The following is a 20,248-nucleotide window of genomic DNA, read 5'->3' as shown; positions in this document are numbered from 1 at the left end:
TTGCTTGCAACCAGATCCATTCCTAGGTACGTGAATCTATTCATATGTTGTATATCGTCAATAAAGTGTTGTTGCGCCGGTCTATTTGATCTGGTTTGTATGAGTAGTTTTGTTTTATTTGTATTTATTGCTAGCCCTACTGCTTCTGCACTCTGTTTCAACTCAACGTAGGTTTCTTCCGCTACATTTATTGTTCTGCTCATTATGTTTATATCATCTGCGTATGCTGCTAATTGGGTAGATTTGTTTGTAAGTATGTTATTTCCTCTCACCGTCAACCGTCTAATTACATATTCAAGAACAAGATTAAAAAGCGTTGGAGCCAGTCCGTCGCCTTGTTTCAGTCCTTGCGTTATCGTAAACGCATCAGTGATCTGTCCTTGAATACATACCTGCGGTGGGATCACGATCGGTAGAATGGTAGAATGCTGACGTCACGTTGCCTAGCAACCGTCGATTATCGCCTGCAAGCGTAAATTTGGTATCACGATGAATAGAATGGTCGTTTCCAGTCGAATTTTATCCCCACCCTTGTAGAATAAAAATCCTCCTCAAACTACCACTTCTTAGCTGTAGAAAGGACGGTTAATCTCTTTCTTTCTCATGTTAATAAACAAAAACAGAACCAATATGGCAATATGACAGATATTTATTTTTCCCGCTTCCGTATTTTTTGTCTTGTTTATTGTTATTGTTTATGTTCACTAATATGTTTTACATAATATTTCAATCAACGGTTTTTCTCATAGACATGTAAAGAAAGTTTCTCGTGGTTTTTCATAGTGACTGTTTTGCAAAAATACAATTAGTTTTTATTTTGAGATAACTAATAGCAGGATAACGAAGCAACAAACCTAAATAACATGTTTGGCTTTCCTTTATTTGGAGACATCAACTTTATTTCTTCGTGATACTGGTACCTTAAACCTGTACAGAATAGAATTTTGTCTCAAAATAGATTGGTGAATGTATCTACTTACACTGTATGTTTCTTAGATGAATAAAACTTTTTTCTACATAATTGTAGGTACATTTTGATTTTATATACTGTTTAACAACCCATACTTATAGTAAATATATAAACCTACCGCTAATAACCCTAGTGGTTGATGCAGATAAAAAAAAAGTTTGACCTTCACTGTGATTGTTTTTAATAAGTTATTTAAATTATTTGTAGTTTTTTTATAAAAATTTGTTTGAATTTAATCTTTTGATTAAAATGCTTATTCTTTTGCACATTATTTGTATTCTGAAAGCTTACCTATATAAAGATGTTTAATGCCTGGTTGCACCAACAGATCTTAAACTTTAGACGTGCCTTAAGCTCAGATTGCGAAATATATGTATGTGTGGCATCATTGAGTCTTAGATCAGTTTTCAGCTTGGCACAATGGATTATTTAATTTATTTAGATAAGAATCGAAAATTATGGTGCAATGTGAGTGAAACTTAAAGCGGCCATATCTATGAGCTGAGCTGAGTTTAAGATTTGTTGGTGCTACCAGGCATAAGTTTAGTTAATAAAAATATATGATTTACTATTTTATTGGGAAAAAGCCACAATTTAAGTGAAAAATGAAATTTATTGATGTTTTAACTTCCACTTCCGAAGCAGTTATCGAAATATAAAATATAAATTAATATAATCAATTTTAATTCAACTTATTAATGAGTACTAAAATATTAATTAAGATTTTGTATTTCAATAACGATTTCCGACTTGGAAGTTGAAACGTTAATAAATTTTATTTTTAACTAAATCGTGGAATATTTCACAATAAAATAGTATATTGCATACGATATCACAAAGAAGCAGCTTCAGAACAATATATAAATATATGTAAATTAACTACAGAGGACAGTCTGACTTTTACAAAATTAACCTTAATTTTTGTGAAATATTTTTTCTCAAAAAATGCATTGTTTCTGCAGAAAAACCTCAGAATCCTCTTACTATTATCATTATAATTTTCAGGTTGAAATAAAAATCAATAATGGGTAAAACATAAACTTTATTTAAACTGAAGAAAACATAAAAACAAATATAATCCATGAACATTATAAAAATAACATAAAGACAAATCTTCATAACAAAGTTGTAGTACTTCTCTATTACATCCAAAACATTTTCTTTCATAGGACTGAAAAAGCACACAGTATTGTCTTAACATTGTTTCATACCAAGACTAAAATAAGAACAAAGAATAAATCACAAATAAACCACAAATTTATGTAAATTGAAAAATAATGCAATTTTACTCTCTATGGCCAGTTTCACCAACAACAAATAAATCAGTGAATAGTTTGATAATTTAAAATTAAATTGACAAATTTTCTTTATATAGATATTTAAAGTGAGATTAACTCGTCAATTCATTTGAAGAGTAAATATTTATTTGATGAATAAATAAAATAAGTACTATTTGACGTTAGAGAAACATAGTTGTGTCAGTTTTATCAGTTGAATAATTTTATTCATCGAATAAACTACTATTCATCTTTGGTGAAACTGGCCATTAGTCAATGAAGCTTTACAATTATTATTTCTAGTGCAAAAATAAGTAATTATATTAAACTACTTATAAAAATTATTATGAAACTTTAAATAAACATTTCTTTAAGATATTTGATCAATGCATCCATAAAACAAAAGTTTTATGTTCAAAATACTTCATAATAAGATATAAAGCTTCACCGTCCAGCAAAGATAACTAAGAAGTGAAAGTAATCTTTGCCAGAATAGAAATGGAAAATGCTTTGATCTCTATTTTAAACGATCTGCTGCAAAAAAGTTTTACATTTGAGTTTCTCCACATCATGTGTTGCACCTCCCCATCTAGCATCGATGTTTAAAATTTTTAAGTCTGGATCACACACCTAAAAGATTGTAATTTTTTACTTATTCTTTATTTTGTTAGTCAAAGTTTTTTCAACACAAATATCAACAAATACTACAAATTTTTGTGATATTTGCAATATAATATATTATGTGATAATACATTATTTTTATAAATTGATTATTGGCAGCATATAGTACATAATATAATATTACAAGTAAGTAGTGTTATATAACGAGTGTTACAATTTCTACATTTTTAGAAAGATAACTTTTCTATTAAGATAGTTATGTTCCCGTTCCGTTGGAGCAATTATAGCAACATGTGTGCAAACTATGGCCCCTACACAGCCAGGAAAGTTAAACTTCTGCATAAATTTTCTTTTAAAATTCTCTTTTTGAACGAATGTAGTAGGAAAGATAATCGACTCTTCACTTAGATGTTCAATTGTTAAATTTGTTACATCATTTAAACGGTTGCTAACAGTATTTTAGGCAATTGATATAGTAGTTATATATAGGCATAAAGTGAAACGTACGCCGATGTGTTTAGTATATTAGTATACAAAATGTATATACACATCAACGTTCATTTCACTTTATGTTTTGACTTAATTTGTTTGAAAATGAATCGCTACACGTGGGAAAAGTTATAGCGGACGAAAAATAACTGATAGCTCTGACCGACTACTCTTTGATAGGAACTTATTGCATAAAAATAAGTGAGGTAAAAATTTACAGTGAAGGCTCAACACTGCTTGGATGAACGGATTATCACATATTATGAGGTATAAGCCTCTCAAAAAAATAGTTCACCATGTCTGTTGTTAATATAAATAAATCTACAAACTCCTAAAGTAAATGCATCACTTTCCCTTCTCATTATTGTCCTCTATATTATACCTATTTATTTCGTTTCTTAATTGCTCATTTCTTTGTATATGAGCAGGAAGCATCTAAAAGTCGAACTATATCAGTATTTAATATAAACATCAAAATATATTAATAATAATTAATAATTAAATAGTTCACTATGTCTGTTGTTGATATAAATAGATCTACAAACTCCTAAAGTAAATGCATCACTTTCCCTTCTCATTATTCTCCTCTATATTATACCTATTTATTTCATTTCTTAATTGCTCATTTCTTTGTATATGACCAAGTATCCGAGCAGGAAGCATCTGAACGTCGAACTATATCGGTATTTAATATAAACATCAAAATATATTAATAATAATGATATGAACCTACAACTTATTAATGTGTTATTTTTCCTTTACAGTAACAGGAATTTATAGAAAAAATACCTACATAAAAATACCTTAATATAACAATGTTCTCTAGTCACAGGTAAAATTTAAAAATTTAGTGATTTCTAATAAAATAGTTCCAAACAACCCAAGACAAAAATATACAAATTGAAAATAATCACAAATTATAATCTTTCTTTAGGTTAGCTTTTTGAATACAACCACCACAAAATAAAGACAACCACACGTCAAAAAGCAATATTTTTAAGAAGAAGAAGCGATATTTTTAACATGGCTAGTAGAATATCCGAACATTGCCGAGCACCGATTCTACTTTCCCAAGCGTGTTAACGTGATACCAAAATTGTCGATTGTAGAATTATTTTTGTGACGTCACCATTCTACCATTCTACTGATCGTGATCCCACCACTGTGCTTCTGTTTCTGTCATTTGCACTAGTCGTATTAATTTTGATGGTATGCTAAATTCTTCCAATATATTAGGTAGAATTGTTCTATCTATTGAATCATAGGCTTCTTTAAAATCTACAAAGAGATCGGGTGCGTTCGGACGACCACAGCGGCTGGACAGCTGAGCTAGCAATAGTTGTCAGACGTCACCGCTGGAAGTCAGCCGCTGAGAGATTTACTAAGCTTTCCCTATCACGGCTGGATACAACCACTCAGCCGATTTCTGCTGACAGTCAGCCGCTATGGTCGTCCGAACGCACCCATTGTAAACGTCCATGTCATATTCCCATGTTTTGGCTAGTATTTGTTTAACTGTAAATAGTTGGTCAATGGTAGATCTATTTTGCCTAAACCCTGCTTGATATTCCCCGATGATTTTTTCCGTGAGAGGTTGAAGTCTTCGATTAAGGATGTTTGTGAATATTTTGTATCCCGAACAAAGTAAAGAGATGCCTCTATAATTCTGACACAACAGTTTGTCTCCTTTTTTATGAATAGGGCAGATTATACTTTTCTTCCATTGTTGGGGGTTTTCTTCTTCTATCCATATCTCTCGTATTAGCTGATACATCTGTTGTGTCAAATTCCTTCCTCCTTGCTTGAGTAGTTCTGCCGGTATTTTATCTATTCCCGGTGCTTTATGGCTTTTTTGTATGTGGATTGCCGTTTGGACCTCCTCTAGCGTTGGGGGTCTAGTTAATTCATTTTCTTCTCCATCTTCCCCCAGCTCTTGTTGTTGTACCTCCTGCCGTGCCTGCTGCTGTCTTTGTTGTTGTAATGGTGGCTGTCCCCTTTGTTTAATACTTCCTTAAAATATGTCATCCAGTTTATCTTAATTTCGTCCATATCGCTAATGATTTCACCCTTCTTATTTTTGCAGAGGCTAGTCTTCGGTTTGTATCCCTGTCTTAAATGTTTAATAAGTTGATATGCACTACGTGTTTCGTTTTTCTTAAACTCCCTCTCTATGTTTAGTATCCGTTGGTTTTCGTACTTTCTCTTTTTCTGCCTGCACAGTTTATCTGCTCTTCGTCTTTTGTTCTCAAATTCTGTTTTTCTCTCTCTAGTAAGTCTGAGTATGTAATTTTTATGTGCTTCATTTCTTTCCTGTATAGCTTGTTTGCATTCTTCATCGAACCATGTTTCTTCTCTCCGTTGTGTCTTTGTTCCTATGACTTCTTTCGCTGTGTTTAGTATGATACTGCTTATGGTTTTCCATTGATTTTCTATTGTGGAGTCTGCTCTGTTTTCTTCTAGTAATTTTTCACCCACTGTTCTCTCAAATCTTTCTTGTACCTCAGGGACTTTTAGGTTATGTAAGTTTAGTTTTTCTTGTTTTGGATATTTTTCCTTTACCTGTCGACTGATTTTGCATCTAAACCGTGTCTGCACTAGTAGATGGTCTGAGTCACAGCTTGCGCCACGTCTGCTTTTTACATCTAATATACTCGTCGCCATTCTTTTTTCAGTCAGTATATGGTCTACTTGATTTATTGTGTTTCCGTCAGGTGATATCCAAGTGCCCTTATGTATGTCCCGATGTGGGAAGCATGTCGCACTGATAATCATATTCTTTCCAGCTGCGAAATCTATTAGAAACTGACCATTCTCATTTGTGTCTCTATGCAAACTATGTTTCCCTATTACCCCTATGTACTCTTTTTCTTTTCCGATCTTGGCGTTTGTGTCGCCTATCACCATTTTAATGTCGTTTCTTGGTATTGAGTCATAGATTCGTTCTAGATCTTGATAAAAGGCTACCTTAGTGTCTTCTTCCTGTTCATTTGTGGGACAGTGCACATTTATAAGGGTTATGTTAAAGAAATGCGTTTTTATCCTAAGCTTGCAGATTCTTTCATTGATGGCTTGAAAATCTGTTATCAGGTGCTTCATTTTATTATCTACGATAAAGGCTACTCCAAATTCTTTATTTCCTTCATATTTACCGCTATACAGTATAGTGTGTGTTTTAGTGTCCCGGCTACGTTTTCCCAACCATTTAGTTTCTTGTACTGCAGTGATTCCTATTTTATATCTTTTCAGTTCGTGTAGAAGGATCCTCTGTGCTCCTGGTCTATTTAGCGTTCTGACATTCCATGTTCCCAGCATAAATTCCATATTCCGTTGCCAAAGTCGTCGTCTTGATATCCGTCCATTCCGAGGCCTATCTGAAGGTTTCGTAGTAGTACTTTTTTACAAGAATAGGTTACTGGCCTATCGCCCAACCCCCTTTTCGGAGGACCATTTCTCCCTTCCTCGTCAGCCCTTACCCTACTTTCCACTGGGGTTGGTTACCCAATCTCCGGTAAGGTTGCTCAGGTTCTCCAGGGTTCACCCGTCCGGTGACACCTCCAAGGCTTCTACAATTTGCAAGCCAAATGGATGCTGCAGTGAAGACAAAGGGAAGAAATTCTACACTATGCAATTCACATCCCCGCCTGCAGCTTGGTAAAGTTCCAACGGAAAATGCACCTAGTTACTCTACGGAGTAATACGACTATAAAATAAAAATGTATACCATTTTTATTTAGTTGCAATGCGAAGGCAAAACATACTTTTCTGACTTCATCTTTTAATTGCCAGATGACGCTAGTCACCTACCCTATTTGTTTCAGTTGCAATGTATGGGAAAGCTCTCGGTGCTGGTCAGTTAGGATATGGATAACAAGCCTAAGCTCTCTCCGATGATATTCCAATAAGAATCGAAAATCGCGATTCAGAGAGCTGGATTGCACTCCGTATTCTAATTGAAAAGTAAGATTGTTTTGCCTTCGCATTGCAACTGAAAATGGTATACATTTTTATTTAATACGCTCTGAGCTTCGCTGGTGTCGCTCCTAGCGGATTACTAATGCAACTTTTACCGGTAATTTTTAAATTTATTATTTAATTGTTATCGCTTAATTCTTACAACACAAAAAAGTAATTAAATTGTAATCGATTTTTTAAAGATTTTGCTAACCATTTTAACGTTCTATTAATGAAATATTTATTTCTTACTTCGGATACTTTCACAATTATCGTGTAGATGGCGCTCAGATTAATTTATAATGGACAGCCTAAGTCTGACGTCACAAATGTCACAAAATTGGGAGGAGCTTATATTGGCTCCAAACAATTTTGATTGTAAGGTTAAATGGTCATAAGGAATTTTTCATTTATGTGCTTTGTGTGGCAAAATAAGACTTCATTTACGTATTTCGTTAAAGAAATGTGTTAATTAAGAGATTTGTATTCGTTTTTGCTCAGGTGGTTTTTATTCCTTAGTGATTGGAAATAAACATAACCTCAACACTGTTTACGTTCTAATCATTGCATTAAATTAACTCACCTGGGCCAAAACGAATAAAAATCTCTTAATTGGCACGTTTCTTTAACTAAATACCTAAATGAAAAGTCTTATTTTGTCACACAAACCACGTAAACAATAAATTAAAAATTCCTTATGAGTGTTTAACATTATAAACAAAATTGTTTGGAGCCAAATATAAGCTCCTCCCAATTTTGTGACGTCAAGACTTAGGCTGTCCATTACATATTACAAAATATTAAAAAAACTTAAAATTCAGTATTTAAAACGTAAGTATATTTAAGGTAAAAATATACACCAGAGCTTTGACCAACTAATATTATTTCCTATTAATGTTTTTAATTTCAATGTTTTAAATTAATCACTTTGAGATTTATGTCAAATTTCCGGTAAAGGTTTACATACTTGTCACTACTGGCGCTCGCGACTTTTTAATTATCCCCTCTACCTACGAGCTCACAGCGTATAGTCGTATTACTCCGTAGAGTAACTAGGTGCATTTTCCGTTGGAACTTTATACCAAGCTGCAGACGGGGATGTGAATTGCATAGTGTAGAATTCCTTCCCTTTGTCTTCACTGCAGCATCCATTTGGCTTGCAAATTGTAGAAGTCTTGGAGGTGTCACCAGGAAAATGTACCAATAAGTTTTTCAATTTAAAAACCTTTTAGTAATATTTTTAATATTTTCAATATTATTAATGTTGCTATTAGGATTGAAAAACTTCATCTTTCAATTGCCAGAAGTCCCCTACCCTATTTGTTTCAGTTGCAATGTATGGGAAAAGCTCTCGGTAGCTGGATTGCACTCCGTATTCTAATTGAAAAGTAAGATTGTTTTGCCTTCGCATTGTAACTGAATAAAAAGGTATACATTTTTATTTTGTAAATGATTATTTTATACAAAAGTAACGATTTGTAACGAATCCTCGAAAGTAACTATAATCAACATCACTACTATTCCTTTGCCTGTGCCCCTACAGTGTAGGCAACCACAACCGACATTAATATCGTTTTTCTTTATAAAATTTTCAATTTTTATTATTTTCAATTAAAGCCAGTTTATTTATAATCCGCAAACGAGGAGCAATTAGGTGATATGGTCATTTAGCAATTTTACGGCTTTTTATACCCAGAAAATGAAAATTTATTTGAAATCTTTTATTTAGTTATATCTCGAAAACGGAAAATCTGCAAATGAAATTTCGAATGGAGGGATTATCCTCAAATCAGGAGGAATTATTTTAGATATGGTGGATAATACCTTTGCTAATACAGTTTAGGCCCACCAAAATGGAAATATTTTTTCTTCGGAAAATTCTTAATTTTTATGATTTTTAGTTAAAAGTTAAAAATTTTAGTTTAGTAAAAAGGTATACTCATAATCCTCAAACGAGGAGGAATTAAAAGATATGATTATTTAGTGCTTTTATAGCTTTTGATATTTACAAAAAGGAAATAAACACTTTGGTGCGGCGCCGAAAATTTTTATTTTTTGTAACTCTAAAACGGAAAATCCGCAAATGAAATTTCGAATGGAGGGATTTTCTTACGTCAGAAGCAATTATTTTAGATATACATTACAATACAGACAATACTTTTGCAAATACAGTTTAGGACCACCAAAATGGAAAATTTTTTTCTTCGGAAAATTTTTAAGCTTTATGATTTTTAGTTTAAACCAGGTCTATTCGTAATCCTCAAACCAGAAGAAATTAAATGATATAGTTATTGTTATTTTTACAGCTTTTGATAAATATCCCGATAATGGAAATATATACTTTGGCGCTGTCCCGAGAAATTTCATTTTGATATAACTTAAAAATGGAATATCCGCAAATGAAATTTCAGAGGAGGGATTACCTTTAAGTCAGGAGGAGTTATTTTGACTATGGTACATACTACTTTTAGCCTTACAGTTTAGGTTTACCAAAAGTGAAAATTATTCTGGCATTCCTTTGCCCCTACACCCTAATAACACAAAACATTCCATGAATGTTCCTAGAATGTACACACAGGACATTGAAAACATTCCTGGAATGTCCCCAAATGCACACGAATGTCCCTGGAAAGTCCCAGGAAAGTGCTGTGTCAGCATTTTAAATATTCTTAGAATGTTCTGTTGGAACATTCCATGAATGTCTACGAATGTTCTTTGGACATTCACAGTCTATTTTTTAGACTGAATGTCTTGTTGGAACATTCCATGAATGTTCTTTGGACATTCACAGTATATTTTTAGACTGAATGTCTTGTTAGAACATTCCATGAATGTCTACGAACGTTCTTTGAACATTCACAGTATATTTTTTAGACATTCAGTGAAATTTATCGTCAGTAATGTGACAATACCTCCTATATGTTTTTTCATGAGGTTTGCAGGAGACGAAAAACATTTTTTAAGGTCACTTTCTGTTTTCGTACGTATTCTGACTTTTTTGTAGTAAATAGATAGTTGAATTTACTGCAAAACAAGTCAAAAAATATATGAAAACAGGAGGTGGCCGAAACAAGTTTTTAGTCTATCTTACAAATCTCTTGAAAAAAACAGATAGGAGGTATTGTCACATCACTGACGATATGTGGCCATACCAAATAATACATCCTTGATAAATATAAACATTTTTATTGCAAAAAATCTTTACATACATTTTTTAATGTAATTTACTGACATTCCTAAATATTATAAAAAAATGTGTCACATTTGCTTTGTAAACCTTTCTTTTGCTTTTCGTAGCCACATATTCCGTTTCCTTTCTGGTTTTTTGTAGACCACTTCTCTCAGCTGATTCTAAAAAAAAAATAAAATAAAAGGTAATTTTTCTATCCTTTACAATTAACAATCAGAAGAAATATTATTTACAGGTAATAATACGCATAAATAATAATAATAAAAAAATAAATATTAAATAATATTTAAATAAATAATAAATAATATTTAATAAATAAAATAATAATAATGAACATTTTGTATTTTGACAACGACATCCGACGTGGAAGTAGAAACCTTAATAAAATTATTTTTTCAAGTAAATTGTGGCTTATTTCCTCATTAGAATAGTTAATTACAAAAAAGCCACAAAGAAATAGATTTTTCACAAACAAATAAGTATTTAGTATTCATTATATTTATTGTTTTTATTATTTACTTTAATGTCCTACTGGTACATTATTTGACAAATAATGACATTTCGAAGTCTGTTAAGTACGATATAACGCCCTTGGGCATTAAATTTAAATAACGACTTAGATACTGTCAAGTTGACAAATATCAACCTAAGTAAAACTATGGTTACCACAATTATGTTACTACTGTTACTGGTAAATGTACTTATTTAAAAACTAATCAATTCAAAATTCATTCAAATTTTTCGCATATAAAGAATAATTTAGTCAGACATTAAACGTTGAAGGCACCACAGGTATTATAATAATAACGCTTTCGGTCAACGTATATCCCTCAGGCCCTTGTTAAAAACACCATTGACCTCAAGCGTTATTATCCTTATAATACCCTTGGTACCTTAATAACTGTAACATAAGATTATACCTTAATTCTTGTTTTCTATTTCTGATGTTTTTATTTATTTACATTGAATATTAATCTGTTTTGTTGTATAATCTACTTCGCAATAATTATGTGATATATTTGACTTAAAATGAATTCAAAAATTTTTTGCAGTTGGGCAACAATGTCAACTTAGATCTCCGATGTAGATAATGAATTACAACAGTATCTATATTGTACAGACTGTATTATTAATTAGGTTATTTATTTATTTATTTATTTATTGAAATATACATCCACCAGGTATAAACCCATAAAGGTGTACATAAGAAAACTACATACATTGACTGAACACTTGATGACAAAATATAAAATAAAATAAAGAATAACCAAAAATGTTTCTGTTGTTAATACACATACACAATAATAAACAAAGACCTTAATAAAGAAAAATAACATGGCATCAATTCGATAAGCTATTGCTATTTCGCGTTTAAAGATGTTAAAACCAAGAAAAAAAATGCATATACCTGTGTGACATAAGCTATTGGAACAGCACAGTCTCTTAAACGAACAGATGAAAGTGAAATTCTGTCAATATCTTTTTCTAAAAAGTGTTTTGAACATACTCCTCTATTAACAAATCTGATCTATACTTCATGTCTTCTTAGCAGGATCTTCTGGAAAGCTAAAAATACAAAATATAGGCATTACTAAGCATTATTAACAAATTTTAGTTTTAAATAAAAAATATGATTAATGGACTCACAAAATATTATAAAACAGCTTAGAAATTGTTTATTAGTATAGTCGGTTCCCCAAACTCTGACACAACTGGCTAGTGATTTTAGTAGGTAATTTTTTTTGTTTTTGGCCTATTTTGCCAAAATTACAGTAATTATTAACTATTTAGTTATTATTTTTTTTGCCAATTTTGCCAAATTGGCAAAATTATTTACTAAAATCACTAGCCAGTTGTGTCTGAGACTCAGTAGTACTGAGACTGAGTTTAGCAAATCGACTATAATATTCTGTGTATTCATTAGTTGGTACTGCATATTATAGTGTGTGGTCTACCATCCTATTTATAAAGGCATACATTAGCAAAAACGCAAAAAGAATTACTTTAGTTTTACAAATCCTATTGTTATTATCTCGGTTCTAGTTTACTGAATGGGTAGACGGATTACGGATATGAAATTTATACCAATGAATTCTGTTTCACTTACTGATAATTGTACAATAATTTTTTATTGGGGGCGGGCGTTACTTTTCATGTAATTGCAATTTAAAATATGTCTTATTTTTAAAAATCGCCGCCATTTTCCGCCATTATATACCATGAAACAACAAGAAACGACAGGAATGACAACCGTTTTATAAACGCAAGAAGGAGAATCCTAACAGTGTTGCCATAGTTATATAAAATATGTTTTCTTATGAAAATTACAATTTTTCAATTCTTAAATATGTCATTTTACTTATTCTGACGCATTTTTAACACAAAATGACTGCTTTATTACAAGGGTCAGGTTAGTTCTGGTTAGGTTTCGTTACGTTAGGTTAGATTACATCAAGTTTATTAATATTATAGTGATTTATGATTATATTTTAATAAATAAATTCTGTGGGATTCCCAGAATACACTTTCAAGGTTGGAATGAAATTTTATGTATTTCATGGTTATGTACTGTCACTGATTTCGGGAAACCATGTTGCCATGTGAATGACAAAAGATAATTTCACATGAAAACATCGATTTTTGTCCATTTAAGCGTACCATTGATTTGGAATATTTATGCAAACCTCTAAATTTGGCAACTGTTTTTGAAAAATTGGTAGATGCATGCATTGACGCATTTTTTAAACAGTTTATTGTTAGTTTTTAGTTTGTTAGGTCGGTTGTTTGTGCTGCGCCCTGGATTTGGGCGTTGTCTGTTGCATCATATACAAATTTGTGAAAGTGAAGTTAGTTTATCGGGTGGGTTGTGATTGCGCTCAGCGGTCAAATACCTCCTGCGGTTCTCTCAATATAATACCCGTAAGTTAGGTTTGGACCGAAGGGTTAGGCCTTCCTCCTTTCAGACCGCCTGCGCCCAATTGCAATCTGCCCAGTTTATCGTTAAATAAAGGTGAAGTGAGACTAAATGGTGTGTAGGTGTTACGAAAGTAAATTTAAGTACAATTAAGGTGTGGCTTTAATACCTATATTCACAAAGAAAAGGCCTCTTTCGAAGCTAGTAAACTGCAGGCAGAGGAAATAAATATGTTGGTGGCAACTTTTATTACATTTAAAGCCACGGATTTGGCTTTGGACTCTCAAATTGCATCGATCTATACCCTAACAACACACAACATTCCAGGAATGTACTATCAAAGTTCTATCAATATTTGAATGTCCTGGACATTTAGGGAACATTCGGTGAACATCTGATTAAATTATTCCTGGAATGTTACCATAAGACATTCTGTGAACATACTACCAATGTTCCTATATGTTCATTTTCAAATTCACGGCGCATGTATTTGTGCATGGTGCTTAGAGAGGGCATCACGTGACTAAAAACGACCAATGACCTCACTTCGGACTTCGGCGCTTCAGCCATCTTGGCTTGGCATGCATCTTGGCCTTGGCCACCTTGCCGTGCGTGATCGTTGTTTGTTTTTATTTGTGCTTTTTAAGAATATTTTTTTAATTCGGATACTTTTATAATAACTTTAATAGTATTATTAACATAGTGCATACAATCAGTTGGAGTAGCAGAAGCAATGTAGATAAAAAATCTGCAGGAATAACGTTTCAAAGGTTAGTATTTATGCAAATATGTAAACAAAGGCATGCCCCTATTTCAGAAAATATCCATTTATTATTTTAATAATTGCGAATAAGCCACAAACTTGCTTATTCCTAAGTAAGATAGTAAATAGAGATAATAACAAACGGATTATTTGTAAAATTAAAATTTTTTTTGCGTTTTTGCTAATGTATGCGTTTATAAACAGGATTGTAGACCACACATTATAATAGTACCAACTAATGAATACACAGTATGAATAGTATAGTCGGTTCGCTAAACTTAGTCTCTGGCTAGACACAACTGGCTAGTGATTTTAGTAAATAATTTTGACAATTTGGTAAAATGTACAAAAAAATAATAACTAAATAGTTAGTAATTTTGGCAAAATTGGCCAAAAACAAAAAAATTACCTACAAAAATCACTAGCCAGTTGTGTCTAGGGAAACGACTATACTAATAAACAATTTCTAAGCTGCTTTTTATAATATTTTGTGAGTTCATTAATCATATTTTTTATTTAAAACTAAAATTTGTTAATAATGCTCAGTAATGCATATATTTTGTATTTTTAGCTTTCCAGAAGATCCTGCGAAGAAGGCATGAAGTATTGATCAGATTTGTTAATAGAGCAGTATGTTCAAAACATTTTTTAGAAAAAGATATTGACAGAACTTCACTTTCAACTGTTCGTTTGAGAGACTGTGCTGTTCCAATAGCTTATATCACACAGGTAATATGCTTAACCCAATTAATAATACAATTACAATATACAGTTGGAAAAATTAAAGAATAGGGCTTTTCATTTACAGTCATTTGTTCCGAGCTTCTGTCATATGTTGTATAATCCGTGTTGTATTAATATTATACACAGATTATATATGACAAAAGCTCGAAACAAATGACAATCGATGAAAAGCCCTATAGGGCTTTGTTCATTGTCATTTGTTTCGACCTTCTGTCATGTGTCACATATATTAATATATCTACGTCATACGTCTTTGGTTTGTATCATTGGTTATATCAATAACGTATGACGTAGATATATTAATATTATGTGACACATGACAGAAGCTCGAAACAAATGACTGTGACTGAAAAGCCCTATAACCATGAACGATCACATCAGTCACTTATTTTGTATAGGGCTTTTCATCGATTGTCATTTGTTTCGAGCTTCTGTCATGTGTCACATAATATTAATGTATCTACGTCATACGTCTTTGGTTTGTATCATTGGTATATACCAATAACGTACGACGTAGATATATTAATATTATGTGACACATGACAGAAGCTCGAAACAAATGACTGTGAATGAAAAGCCCTATTTGCTGTCTTTTTCTATAAATCACAAACGTTTGTTATAGAAAAAGATCATCATCATCACCATCATTGGCTCGACAGCCCTTTCTGGGCTGGGTCTTGGCCTGTTCCAGGATTCTTCTCCACTCTGATCTGTTTTGTGCTTTTTTCTCCAGTTTTTTATTTTTAAGGTTTTTATATCATTTCCTATTTGTTCTAAAATAGAAAAAGATAGCAAATACAAAATAAGTGATTGATGTGATCGTTCATGGGTATAGTGCTTTTCATTCACAGTCATTTTTTTCGAGCTTTTGTCATGTGTCACATAATATTAATATATCTACGACATACATTATTGGTATATACAATAATACAAACCAAAGACATATGACGTAGATATATTAATATTATGTGACACATGACAGAAGCTCGAAACAAATGACTGAATGAAAAACCCTATAACCATGAACGATCACATCAATCACTCATTTTGTATAGGGCTTTTCATTCACAGTCATTTGTTTCGAGCTTCTGTCATGTGTCACACAATATTACTATATCTACGTTATAAGTTATTGGCATATACCAATGATACAAACCAAAGACGTATGACGTAGATATATTAATATTATGTGACACATGACAGAAGCTCGAAACAAATGACAGTTGATGAAAAGCCCTATTTGCTGTCTTTTTCTATAAATCACAAACGTTTGTTACCTATAGAAAAAGATCATCATCATCATTGGCTCGACAGCCCTTTCTGGGTCTTGGCCTGTTCCAGGATTCTTCTCCACTCTGATCTGTTTCGTGCTTTTTTTCTCCAGTTTTTTATTTTTAATGTTTTTATATCATTTTCTATTTGTTCTAAAATAGAAAAAGATAGCAAATACAAAATAAGTGATTGATGTGATCGTTCATGGGTATAGGGCTTTTCATTCACAGTCATTTGTTTCGAGCTTTTGTCATGTGTCACATAATATTAATATATCTACGACATACGTTATTGGTATATACAATAATAGATACAAACCAAAGACATATGACGTAGATATATTAATATTATGTGACACATGACAGAAGCTCGAAACAAATGACAATTGATGAAAAGCCCTATTCTTTCATTTTTCCAACTGTAGATACCGTTGTTCTTCATTATCTACATCAGAGATCTAAGTTGACATTGTTGCCCAATTACAAAAAATTTTTGAATTCATTTTAAGTCCAATATATCACATAATTATTGCGAAGTAGATTATACAAGAAAACAGATTAATATTGAATGCAAATAAATAAAAACATCAGAAATAGAAAACAAGAATTAAGTTATAATCTTAAGTTAAAGTAAATAATAAAAACAATTAAATATAATAAAACAAAATACTTATTAGTTTGTGAAAAAGCTATTTCTTTGTGGCATTTTTGTAATTATTGTAACTATTTTAATGGGGAAATAAGCCAGAATTTACTTGAAAAAATAACTTTATTATGGTTTCTACTTCCACATCGGACGTCGTTGTCAAAATACAAAATGTTTTATTATTTTCTTTATTAAATATTATTTATTATTTATTTAAATATTATTTAATTTATTATTTATTTTATTATTATTATTATATGCATATTATTACCTGTAAATATTTCTTCTGATTGTTAATTGTAAAGGATAGAAAAATTACCATTTATTTTATTTTCTTTTAGAATCAGCTGAGAGAAGTGGTCTACAAAAAACCAGGAAGGAAATGGAATATGTGGCTATGAAAGGCAAAAGAAAGGTTTACAAAGCAAATGTGACACATTTTTTTATAGGAATATCAGTAAATTACATTAAAAAAATGTATGAAAAGATTTTTTGCAATAAAAATGTTTATATTTATCAAGGATGCATTATTTGGTATGGCCACATATCGTCAGTGATGTGACAATACCTCCTATCTGTTTTTTCATGAGATTTGTAAGATAGACTAAAAACTTGTTTGGGCCACCTCCTGTTTTCATATATTTTTTGACTTGTTTTGCAGTAAATTTAACTATCTATTTACTACAAAACAAGCCAGAACTTACGTATGCAACAGGAGGTGACCTTAAAAAATGTTTTTCGTCTCCTGCAAACCTCATGAAAAAAGATATAGGAGGTATTGTCACAGCACTGACGATATATTTCAGAGAATGTCTAAAAAATATACTGTGAATGTTCAAAGAACGTTCGTAGACATTCATGGAATGTTCCAACAAGACATTTAGTCTAAAAAATATACTGTGAATGTCCAAAGAACATTCATGGAATGTTCCAACATTCATGGAATGTCCCAACAAGACATTCAGTCTAAAAATATACTGTGAATGTCCAAAGAACATTCATGGAATGTTCCAACAAGTCATTCAGTCTAAAACATATACTGTGAATGTCCAAAGAACATTCGTAGACATTCATGGAATGTTCCAACAGAACATTCTAAGAATATTTAAAATGCTGACACAGCACATTCCAGGGACTTTCCAGGGACATTCGTGTGCATTTGGGGACATTCCAGGAATGTTTGGAATGTCCTGTGAGTACATTCTAGGAACATTCATGGAATGTTTTGTGTTATTAGGGTAGCTGTTTTGTAAGTAATTTTTATTAAATTTTTAAATCTTTAAAAGGTTAAAACTGGCAACACTGTCAAATTTGACCTCTCGGCGCCTGTCCGCCATATTGTTTTGAAATATGACAAAAAAAATATTATTTTAACCAATATTACGTATTTTTTCATAATTTGATTGTAAAAATCAGTTATATGTATTATGTTTCAATTACTTATATTTTATTAAGACATTCTATATACTTTTGTATCCTTTTCACGTAAATTTTTTTTGGCTACTATTACATTTTTTGATTTTTTTCAAATATTTCTTGATTTTTGGGCACTTTTACCAGTTTCCCCCAAAGAAAACAGTAAAATGTCTGCTTTTTTCCACTTTTCAGGCTAAGTCCATAAAAAAATTGGCATTTTCAAGGTCTACCCTTAGAGTAAATTTTTACCATTATCTCTATTTACTATTTTAGTTAGGAATAAGCGAAGTTTGTGGCTTATTCACAATTATTATTAAAATAATAAATGGATATGACCAATTATTAACTTATAAAATAAAATAATAATTCTTCTAATTTATGCCTTTTATTCACTTTGTTATATCTAGGTTACTTAAAAGATTTTTTATGAATAGTATTATTAGGGTATTAATAGTATTAATTTATTTTCTGAAATACAGGGCATGCCTTCGTTTACATATTTGCATACTAACCTTTTAATAGGGCTTTTCATTTTCATTCAGTCATTTGTTTGGAGCTTCTGTCATAATTGAAACGTTATTCCTGCAGATTTTTTTATCTACATTTGTTTCTGCTACTCCAACTGCGTTAAAAACAGGACACCATTTTATTCACTATGTTAATAATACTATTAAAGCTATTATAAAAGTATCCGAATTAAAAAAATATTCTTAAAAAGCACAAATAATACAAAGGTGGCAAGATGAAGATGCCAAGATGGCCGAAGCGAGGTCGTTGGTTGGTCGTTTTTAGTCACGTGATGCCCTCTCAAGCGCCATGCACAAAAATATATGCACGGCGAATTTGAAAATGAACGCAAAAGAAATAAATATAAATGCCTCTCTTGGGTTTTGCATAAGTTATAAGTATTTTTTTTATTAACAAAATCGCATTCCAAATTGAATATTCGCGAACAATAATTTTTATTACATTTGTATGTTTATAATATTGTATTAATTGAACTTGGAAAACTCTTTAAATTTGACATATTATTGCACTGTAGGCCTAAAGTGTCACTTAGTTTGTCTGGTATGTTATAAGCAATGTTGTATCTGTTACACGTATTATTTCGCAACTTAAAATATAGGAACATTGGTAGTATGTTCACAGAATGTCTTATGGTAACATTCCAGGAATAATTTAAACAGATGTTCACCGAATGTTCCCTAAATGTCCAGGACATTCAAATATTGATAGAACTTTGGTAGTACATTCCTGGAATGTTGTGTGTTGTTAGGGCAGTATAGGCAACCAACATTAAAAACCTTTTTCCTTTATAACATTTTCAATTTTCACAATTTTCAATTAAAACCAGTTTATTCATAATCCGCAAACGAGGTGCAATTTTTTGATATGGTTATTTAGTGACTTTACGGCATTTTATACCCTGAAAATTGACATTTATTTTTAGCGCTGCGCCGAAATCTCCACTTTTGATTTGCTTATATCTCGAAAACGGAAACTCCGCAAATGAAATTTTGAATGGTGCAATTATCCGCAAACGAGGTGCAATTTTTTGAGTTATGGTAGAAGTCAAAATAACGACTTTGAAAAAACCGTTTCGCTAACTTTATGACGCTCATTTTATTTGGCGTGAATTCAGTGTCACCAACCTGTGTCCATTTGGCGGGAAGTGGAAGTAGAGCTTTTTGTTAATAGGCCATTTCAAGACTTTGACGTTTATGACACTAATTGAAAGCTGGAAGGCAAACATTGAAATTATTTATATTTGTACCGCATTGAGTTTCTTAAGTTTTTTACGTTTAATAGTTTTTTTATAAAATAGTTATTGTTGTTATAAAATAGTGGTTTATATAATTGTTTTTATATAATAGTTTAATCGTTGTATAATAGTTTTTTATAGTTGTATTTTCCGAACATTTTGCTGTTGACTTCTGTAGCTTCTAGCTGTAGAAGTACTTTAACGACTGTATTTAGTTGTAAGCAGTGAATAAAT

The 20,248-nt window shown here is 31.5% G+C and overlaps 3 long non-coding RNA genes across 4 annotated transcripts in view; 1 reads left to right on the top strand and 2 right to left on the bottom strand.

Moving 5' to 3' along the window:
• Positions 1-1,995: 1,995 nt before the first annotated feature.
• On the bottom strand, positions 1,996-5,073 carry LOC126888746 (uncharacterized). 2 transcript variants are annotated; one of them, XR_007699603.1, is made up of 2 exons: positions 4,151-5,073; positions 1,996-2,877 (listed from the first exon to the last, which is right to left on the bottom strand). It is a non-coding gene; the product is annotated as an uncharacterized LOC126888746 (long non-coding RNA). The 2 variants fall into 2 exon arrangements; XR_007699604.1 differs by having other exon boundaries at positions 4,161-5,073.
• Positions 5,074-10,478: 5,405 nt separating this feature from the next.
• LOC126888740 (uncharacterized) overlaps positions 10,479-20,248 on the bottom strand; it is a 40,329-nt gene continuing 30,559 nt past the window's right edge. The window contains exon 3 of the long non-coding RNA XR_007699593.1: positions 10,479-10,659. This is a non-coding gene — a long non-coding RNA (uncharacterized LOC126888740). The remainder of the gene's footprint in view (positions 10,660-20,248) is intronic.
• LOC126888747 (uncharacterized) lies at positions 13,765-17,352 on the top strand. Its single transcript, XR_007699605.1, has 3 exons — positions 13,765-14,182; positions 14,747-14,904; positions 17,178-17,352. It is a non-coding gene; the product is annotated as an uncharacterized LOC126888747 (long non-coding RNA).

Source organism: Diabrotica virgifera, chromosome 7 (genome assembly GCF_917563875.1).
Source record: "Diabrotica virgifera virgifera chromosome 7, PGI_DIABVI_V3a".
In the NCBI taxonomy this organism is placed as follows: domain Eukaryota; kingdom Metazoa; phylum Arthropoda; class Insecta; order Coleoptera; family Chrysomelidae; genus Diabrotica; species Diabrotica virgifera.
Note: the sequence above shows the minus strand (reverse complement) of the source record. Positions and strands in the feature narration are given on the sequence as shown.